This window comes from Podarcis liolepis (genome assembly GCF_965112155.1).
Source record: "Podarcis liolepis genome assembly, chromosome: 4".
Lineage (NCBI taxonomy): Eukaryota > Metazoa > Chordata > Lepidosauria > Squamata > Lacertidae > Podarcis > Podarcis liolepis.
In genome coordinates, this window is record NC_139558.1 from 19,498,914 (window position 1) to 19,508,617 (window position 9,704).

Sequence of the window (9,704 nt, forward strand, 5' to 3'; positions counted from 1 at the left end):
ATTATGAATGGGTGGGGGAAAGGACACAGTGTGGAAGTAAACTATCGTGAATATGTTGTGTTTTGGGTATTGAAATAAATAGCTAACTTGAAAAGAAAAATCAGCACTGGCCAAACTCTTCTCCCAAGCAAGAAATAAATCATCTTGTTTTCTTTAAACCTTGGTCCAGATAGACGTCATTAATGCCAAAATGCTTAATGAGAGCTCACCAAACTGAGCCTCATTGGTTAAAATACTGGCCGGCTGTTGCCATTCCATCTGACTAGTCTCTTTGATGAAGAAGCACCCTTGTGATTCATGTTAATTATATCAGCTTTCAGGACACTCTTCATTTTCAAGCGGTTCCCCAGTAGTGGTTTTACCTAGCCTGAACCATTTTGTTACATGTTCATAGAAGGAGAGAGGCCCTCACATAGGTGGGGCTTGCAGGGCCAGCTGGAATGCCAGTTTTACTTGTAAACTTGGCCTTACAGTGAGATGTGGAATCTGCAGACCTCTGTATGTTATTGGACTCCAGCTCCTACTAGCCCTAGAAGCAAAGCCATTGGTCAAGGATGATGGGAGTTGTGGTCCAACAGCATTTGGAAGGCTTTTTGTTGTTGTTGTTTAGTCGTTTAGTCGTGTCCGACTCTTCATGACCCCATGGACCAGAGCACGCCAGGCACTCCTGTCTTCCACTGCCTCCCGCAGTTTGGTCAAACTCATGCTGGTAGCTTCGAGAACACTATCCAACCATCTCATCCTCTGTCGTCCCCTTCTCCTTGTGCCCTCCATCTTTCCCAACATCAGGGTCTTTTCCAGGGGGTCTTCTCTTCTCATGAGGTGGCCAAAGTACAGATTCCCAATCTTTGCCTTGGAGAAGACCCAGGCTAAATTCCTGTGCACAATATCACTTCAGGTTCAGTCTTCCTAGAAACCTCAAAACATCTAAGTTTGTTAATTTGTTTGGTCATCAGGCAAAGCAAGGATTTGCAAATCTGTGTCAAGTTTTGATATGGGACTAAGAGTGCAGTCTTAATGCACACATTGATGTTGTTGACTGGGGTGGTATGATCATGCTTAGTTGCGTCTTCACCCGCCTACATCAGCAGAGAGATGTGGCACCAGTTGCGGGCTCTTCCTAGGTGGGTGGAAAACTATCTCCCACCCTAGTTCTCTCAACAGTGGCAGAAGTAACAAATCTGCAAAATGTGGCATTTTTGGTTGGGGTGTTGGCAGATTTGGATCCAAATGATCCAAAACTCTGTCTGTTTGGATTTTCCAAAGGAGGACCTCATCTACAGGAGCTGGTATACTGAAAAATTGGAAGAAACCTCCTCTACCTCCTGCCCTGGCCAGGGCAAGCTTGCAGGACCCGCAGCGTAGCAGTAGATCCACCACATCATTCTCCCTGGCCCTACTTCAGTAGCTTCCTCCACCCAGTTTCCCAGGGTGTTTCAGTAGTTACCTTCAAAGGCATGAGGAGTCAATGTGGTGCCCACCAGATATTGCTGAATCATAACTCCCATCATCCTGGACCATTGGTTGTGGTATTTGGGGCTGATGGGAATCGTAGTCCAACAACATTTGGAGGGTACCATGTTGGTTATCCAACCTGGAATAGCTTTTCCCTCCCTTATCTCTTCAATTAATCTTCCTTCTGCTGAGAGTCAGAATTGGGTTTAATGGACTCAGTCTGATGATCAGGCTTTTCTTATATTCCCTCTGCTCAGCATAAGAACTGGATCAGCTGAAATGGGGCATGTGACCTACAGTGTTATGATGAGAAAGGATGAAGGATGGTCAAGCTGCCATTTGCTACAGTTATTGTTTTATGTCTTGTAGCAGCAGCCAGACATGAGATGCAATGCTGATCCTCAGGCTGATCTATGCCGTCCTCCCCTCAGCCCCCACCCCCAAGTATTTGCAACAAGCAATCGCGTTTGATTTTCTCAATTTATTGCCAAAGCAGGGACCACTATCATCAGTGGATCTTATACTTTCAGCTCTGTCTGTGGAATCTCAGAGATTAGGCGGTAGTAATCTTATTCCCAATGTGATCACCTACTGACCTTTAAAGCCCTAAACGGCCTCGGTCCAGTATACCTGAAGGAGCATCTCCACCTCCATTGTTCTGCCTGGACACTGAAGTCCAGCGCCGAGGGCCTTCTGGCGGTTCCCTCGCTACGAGAAGCCAAGTTACAGGGAACCAGGGAGAGGGCCTTCTCGGTAGTGGCACCCGCCCTGTGGAATGCCCTCCCACCAGATGTCAAAGAGAAAAATAACTACCAAACTTTTAGAAGACATCTGAAGGCAGCCCTGTTTAGGGAAGCTTTTAATGTTTAATAGATTATTGTATTTTAGTGTTCTGTTGGAAGCTGCCCAGAGTGGCTGGGGAAACCCAGCCAGATGGGTGGCGTATAAATAATAAATTATTATTATTATTATATTATTATTACTGGGAAGCATGGATCAGCCAGAGGGCTCAAAACCTGGAAAGGAATCACATTGACGCTCAACTTGTGTGAAACGGAGCCTTCATATGTGGCCTATATAAGTAGGTAGGATGACCTATGTATATGATTTTGGGCGCTATGGGTGCTCCATATGTAGGCCCAATCCATATGACGCCAATTCAGGTTGCCAAATTGATGAACTAGTCATATCCTATTTGGAGAAGGGCCACCGTTTAGTGGTAGAGCATTCTAGGTTCAATCTTTGGCACCACCAGGTAGGACTGGGAATGTATGTTGTCTGAAACTCTGGAGAGCCATGTCGAGTCAAAGTGGATATTACTGAGCAAAATGAACCAATGGTCTGGCTTGGTCTAAAGTAGTCTCTTATGTTTCTACTGCTGTTTTATCTAACATTAAAATAAAAGGGACTTAAAACTTTGCTTACATTGGGCCTCTTCCAACTAATAGTTGTACTAGCCTAGGCCAGTTCAATGAGTCCTACTGGTGCAACTGGGCTGTTCTTTCCTCTCCACCCCCTGTGCCCTCTGTGCTCCCTCCAATCAGCTCTGTGGGCTTGGGAGAGCCCCCCAGAACAGTGTATAGGGGTGGAGAGGGGAGATTCTTCAATCTGGCATGCAGAACAATTGTAATAGTGCAACATTTAATTCCACCCTCTATATGCAGGGTGGCTGGGAAGTTCTTCATCCATTTGTGTACCATTTATTTGAGCCTCAAGATGTTTATGGGCAGCTGTAAACCAGCTCAGTTCAAACTGCAACCTTCCATTTATGCTGTTTCCTCATGAAAAGAATGGCTCCATCAGTAGTGTAAGCCTTGAATGAGTGGCACTTGTCCATGTTATGGACTTATCACAGTGGAGCAGAGCAGTTATATATGCTGACAATTCTTTGCTCAAAGTTGGTCCCTTTGAGAGGCTAATACAGTGCTCTAGGCTAAACTGTGCTAGGTCTAGCATCAACACTGATTCTAAATAACTCACTATTTCTCTTCTACCAAGTGGATAAAATAAAAGTGCCTGCGAGGGGGGAAATGTGCTAAAAAGGTGGTAGCATAGTACACTTCTTATATAAGATATCCGCAATACCTTTATTAGGGACAATCAAAATGTCACAAAATAATGGAAAGCTTTCATGTTCTCCAGAAGTCTTCATGAGGCAAAATGTTTTGCAAAGCAGAGAATGGGGAGGAGAATAATAATAATAACAAATGGGAGGGGCTTTAATAGCACGGTCACTTACTAGGGAATAAGCTGTACTGAGCTCAATGGGACTTAGTTCTGGGCAGATGTGTACAGGATTGTGCTGCAAGATCTCATGGAGTTCCAATTCTCCTTTGCTTCTCCCTGTGTGCCCACTGTGCTCTCCTCAAATGAGCTATGGAGGGTTGGGGAAAACTGAAGAGCAGATTTAGGCTGTGCACATGGACTGTGTGAGAGAAGGGAGTGGTAGTTCTGTTGCACAGCCAAAATTCACTAGTGGAAGCAGTTCACTGGATTCTGCATTCAGTCAGTCTCATTGAACTCAATAGAATGTGTATAGGGGTTTACTATAAAGTTGCCTTTGACATTTGACATATGGAGTGCTGGGATTCATGTCCCAATGTCCCGGTTAGCTTGATTCAAAGCATTGGGTGCTATCTGGGTTTTGAAGCATTTTGTTTATATACCAAGGTGGATAACTTGGAGCATTGGTGTTCCACTTCTGACATACCATGGGCAGGGTCATTGTGGTTGCTATGGAACTGGATTTGAATCTGATGAATCAGTGATAAATGCTGGATGAAATTCTTGCTTTGCGAGCTGAGTCTGACCATCATTTTTCTCCTGCCATCGTATGCTATTAAGCACTAACAGTGCACTGCTATGTGCAGCATCAATGTGTGGTAATGGGTAGAGTTGCCTAGGTCAGGAAGAGGAAACCTTTGACCCTCCAAAATTTGTTGGACTACAACTTCCATCATCGATGGCCATTGGCCATGCTGGGTGGAGCTAGGGTTGATGGAAATGGGAGTCCAACCACATTTAAAGAGCCACAGCTTCCCCATCTCTGACCTAGGGAGACCTGGTGTTCAAATTCAAGCTCATTGTTGAGGATCACTGGGTTCAATCATTGCCTTTTAGCTGAAGCCAGCTCACTGTGAGAAAGGGAGGGGATACAAATAAGGTTAGTAAATGAACCTTCTGGATCCCAGCAGGGGGGAAGCCACCAGAGATTTGATTTGCGCTGGATAAGCTGTGGAAGGAGAAAGGATTCATGCTGAGTGTAACGTGAGAAAATGTGCTGCTTTGTAATATGTGAAATGGTCTCATAAGGCAGTTCCATAGATCTAAATCAGAGCCTGTTTTCATAAATGATGCTAAGGATGGGTATTTTTGGTATGAGATGCATTACTTCTGAATGCTTTTAATGCAGCTGAGTGAGCAGAAGGGAGTCACTTGGAAATAATAAAAAGGAAATGTTCATTCTAGCCGCTTTAAGATTTTCAGTCAAATTATAAATATGAAAAATGCACTGGGGTGTGGGGGAGAATTTAGGCATCATTGTGTCCATAGCCGCAGGACAAGAAAAGACTTGATCTCACTTGTCTCTGAGTAAATTGGGAGTTTCATAGGACAGAGTTCCCTGCTGGGCATGGAAGTCCACAAACATTAAACAGTCCTGTACCTAACTAGTGACCAAGAGCCCAGTGATTAACCCTCACCAGACTTGTTGGATCAGAGCAGACCTATACACAGGGGGCTGGGGATAAACAGATTGTTAGATGCTCGTAGGTATAGCAGAAGAGGATTGGCAATCACATGAGCATATGTGGCCTACAGGACCATCTTAGCGGGGAGACATAGCCACTATATGTAGCTTCCTTGCACCCTGCCATCTATGGACTGTATTTTGGGAAGGATTTCAGGTAGATGTTTTGATAAGATTCTAGGTTAGGTATTTGGCTTCTCCAGAGAAATAGTGTCTAGTAACTGTGCTGAGAAAGATCTTTGTTTGGGGCACTGAAGAATCACTGCTGGTGCCAGTTATCATTCATTAACCTGCTCACTGGACCAATGGTCTGAATAAATATACAAGGCAACTTCATATGCTCATTCACTGCATTGCACCAAGACAGTGAATTAGATTTCATCCCGTGTGTTGATTATTATCTCATTGTGTAGCTTTGATTCAGCTCTTGTTCGAGGAACCCTCCTACTTTTTACAATTTAAAAAAAAACGCTTCCATCACTGAGATGAAAAATCCAGAATCTACGTGTGAACAACTCATATCCGAAAGCTGTAACTTCAGGCACATAATTTTGCTGCTTTCAGTAAGAATTTGGATATGTGGAAATGTTGTGTCAACAGCAAGGAATTTGTGATGATAGCCGATAATGAAAAGGATTCGGTTTCCATTTCGGCTGTATTAACGTTGTAGCAGCTTGTCAGAATTGTAGAACAGACCTCTTATTACACATTGGCCAGCCGTGCAGAGGGGGGAAAGATGATATGCCAACATCTTCAACAGTCAATTTCTGAAGATGTGAAAAGTGGCGTTGAAATTTGGAGGGGCTAAAGCAGAAAGTATTGGTAAGGATCCTGATAATATTTAGTAGGAATATAAGAGCCCATCTGAATGGACCAATGCTGCTTCTAGCCCAGTATCCCACAGTGTCTAGCTAGAAATTGCTGGGATGCTCGCAAGCAGCACTCCTTCTCATTGCCCTTAGCATCTGGTTTTCAGGACCACCATTTCTTTTTCTTTCTTTATACATTTCTTTCTTTCTTTATACATTTTCTACATTTCCGTAACAGTTTGCAACTATTAAAAAAAAAGTCCACATGAAAATTGACCGTTATTTTAGTGCAAATTTCAATTGCTGTGTGTGCGTCAGAAAAGTGCAAATTTCAAAGGATGGTTGTGTTTCGGTTCACATATTGTTTAGTAGAATGTGAATTAGGCAGGTTCAATGATTGAAGCGTGAGCTGAATCAAATTTCAACTCCTTCCTTATCAGCAGACCCACTCTAATTAATGGTCCCAAATTAACCATGTCCATTCATTTTAGTGGATTTGCTTTATGACTAACATTGGATACAACCCACTGCCTCTTAACAGTGGTATAGTGGAGAGGGAACACAGGGGACAGGGATGGCCCAATACATTTTGGCACCTGAGACAAAGTGCCCCACTGCCCCCCTTGTGCTGGGGGGAGGCAGCATGAATCCTTGCAAAGCCTTGTCATTTTGCAGGGAGTGGGCAAACTCCTCAAGAGTTTTCTGAATGTCCCCCCTCACCAAATTTAGGCGAGAGAGAGAGGTGTTCCATAAGACTTTGCTCTTGGTCTCCTTCCTCCCTAGGGGCAGAGGAAACAAGTAGCTAGTTATGTGTTCCTTCTCCAGTGGTGGCAAAAATGGTGAGGTGGGAACCTGTGGGGATGATAGGAGCTGTAGACCAAAAATCTGGAGAGGAAATATTTGCTTCCTGACTCAGAAACCAGCTGTTACTCCCTGACTAGGCAAAGGCAACATTTAATTACCCAAGTAGCCAAGGAATTGCTGTTTTTAAAAAGTTGTTGCTTTGAAAGTGATACTTGTTGAGTGCGATTCCAAAGCCTCTCCTGTCTCAACTAACTCTTCTGAATAATGGTGAATGGACAGCCTTTTCTTACAGTTATGAACAAACAGAGGAAGACTCTCAGTGAATACAGCTGTGGTGTTTGCATATCCCATTTAAATCAACCTCTAGAATTTACATGAATGAAATTGAAATCACTTTTGCGCTTTACATTTGATTAAATCCCACAGGGAATTCCAGACTTCCCTTTTCATTATGTTCTATGAAGAGTGTTGATTTGCCATGGACAAAAATAATTCAAATTTCCATTCCAAATGGATCTCATTCCTTCACAAATAGCGAGTTTTAATTACTTTCCACTGTTTTTTTTTTCTTTTTTCTTTTGGTTGTTTTTTTAATGCTATGAGTCAGCCACACTGCTTGAATATCATTTTCGTCATCATGCAATTGTGCTCGTAAGTTTCTGTACATTTATTAACATTCTCATGAAGTTATTCTCCCAAATGGTAAAATAGTTTCAGTTCATTAACTTCCCTCTGAGTTTGCCAACCAGCAGCAAGCAGAGTTTGCAAGCTTGAGCTGTATTGTATAATTTGCGGAACAAGCCATTTGTCAATGATTGCATAAACCCGGTTGGGGAAAAAATACTCTGAACCACTATGATATATTTTTTTAGCAATTTCTCTGACTTGTTAAATGGACACGCAGAAAATAAATTACATTATGGAGATAGGTTTCTGGAAACTATGAAGCGGAGGGTGTCCTCTCCCCCACCATGTTGAGAAAACTATCTAACAGAAGCATACATCATAATGTAAGACGGTACAGATGAATGTATGTATAAGAAGTTTCAAGCATGAGTTCACTAAACTTGCTCAACTTCAATGCCATACTTATATCAATCATAGTAATTATTATTACTTTATTTTTTTCCAAGAGACAGAAACATTTAAGTGTACAAAAATCTGGAGCAAATTAAGTGGAAAAAGACCAAAAAGTGAAGATGTTTGGCATGGTATATAGAAAACTGCCTTTTTCTGGGCTTGACATTTGGGCTATATAGCTCAGTATTGCCTCAGACAGGCAGGAGAAATAAAAATTCTTAGCCTAAGCTGTGATTCAGGATGAACAAATCTGTCAATTTTAGTTTCTCATTCTTCCTCTCTTATCCTTCATCCAGTGTTGGGGAGGGGATCATTTCTGGGGGGAGTCTGACAATGTCTGGAGTACAGTGTTGGCTTCCCCCAGTGAGATTTCCAATGCGGGGGGGGGGGGGATTAATGTAGATCCCAGATGATGTTTGTGCCTGTGGTGTCAGATGAAATGTGCTTGACAGTACCCAAACCAGGGAAGACTTCAGTCTTTCAGAGTTCAGCAGCACCTTGTGTGAGCCCAAAATTTCACAACTTCAGTTAGGTTATATAATTTAAGATAATGTTATCTTCTTGAATTTTTAACTCTTTCCCCATAATAATATTTATATAGCCATATATATATATATATATATATATATATATATATATATATATTTGCTTTCGTAGATTTTCACGGGTACAGGAATGCAGGATTTGGTGTCTTCGGGTGTCTTCCCGTGTAAGAGTTGGGGTGTCTAGGCCTAGACACCCCAACTCTTACACGGGAAGACACCCGAAGACACCAAATCCTGCATATATATATATATATATATATATATATATATATATATATAAAGTTTACCAACACTGGACACTGTATAAACATAGGCAATGTGGCAATACAGACCAATTTAAGCAAATACACCCAAAATAGTACACTAGTATCTTGGGGATTAATAGATTGATGGAAGTAGCTGAAGATTGATGGAATGAGCTGTGTGTGGTTTATCTTTACCTCTGTGTTCCTCCCCTCATTCTGTTGTGCCTCCCGAGTTGAATTTTAGATTGTAAATATATCAGGTGAGGGACCTGCTACCTTGTTGTTATACTGTAAAACTGGGGGAAGCCAACGTGGTGCACTCCAGACGTTGTCAGGCTCCTTTCAGGCCCCAATCAGCATGACCAATGGCCAGGTGTGATGAGAGTTGTAGTCTAGCAATAACTGGAGATCATCATGTTGGCTACTCCTGTAGTAAAGTGTCATAAGCAAGCATGGTGCCTTGTTGTGGTTGTCAGGTTTATTGTAGATGCCTTGTCTTTTAGGTTTAGCAGCTGCTCCATCATTATATGCATACTTCAGAAATGCTAATATGTGCGTATGGAGTTTTGAATACCAGTTGAAACAAAGCCCACTTTGGTATAGTGAGTTGCTGCTTGCTGATCTCCTGGCAAGTTGCACATGGTTTCAAGGTGCCCATGTAACCTGTTTGCAACATGCATCACCAGCTGGTGAGTGTCTGGGGAGAAATTACTCCCACACAGAGCTGTCATGAGGACACACTGCAGTTTAGCAAGCTAGAAATATCTGCTTCTACAACACTTTGCTTTGCTGGTTGAATGCTGCACTTCTCTCTTTTAAACCGAAAGCTGATCCTATAAACTGGGGGTGCCAAATTACCAGCTGAACTGTGGAAGGAATCCTGTCACAGCTGGCAGGCACCTTGATGTTTCATCGCCAATTGCTGTGGTTCAAGCTACCCTTTGTTATTGAGTCTAATACTGTTGTGGGCAATTATCACCCCATTCGTTTGTATTTAATTACAGAATAACCCAAGTGG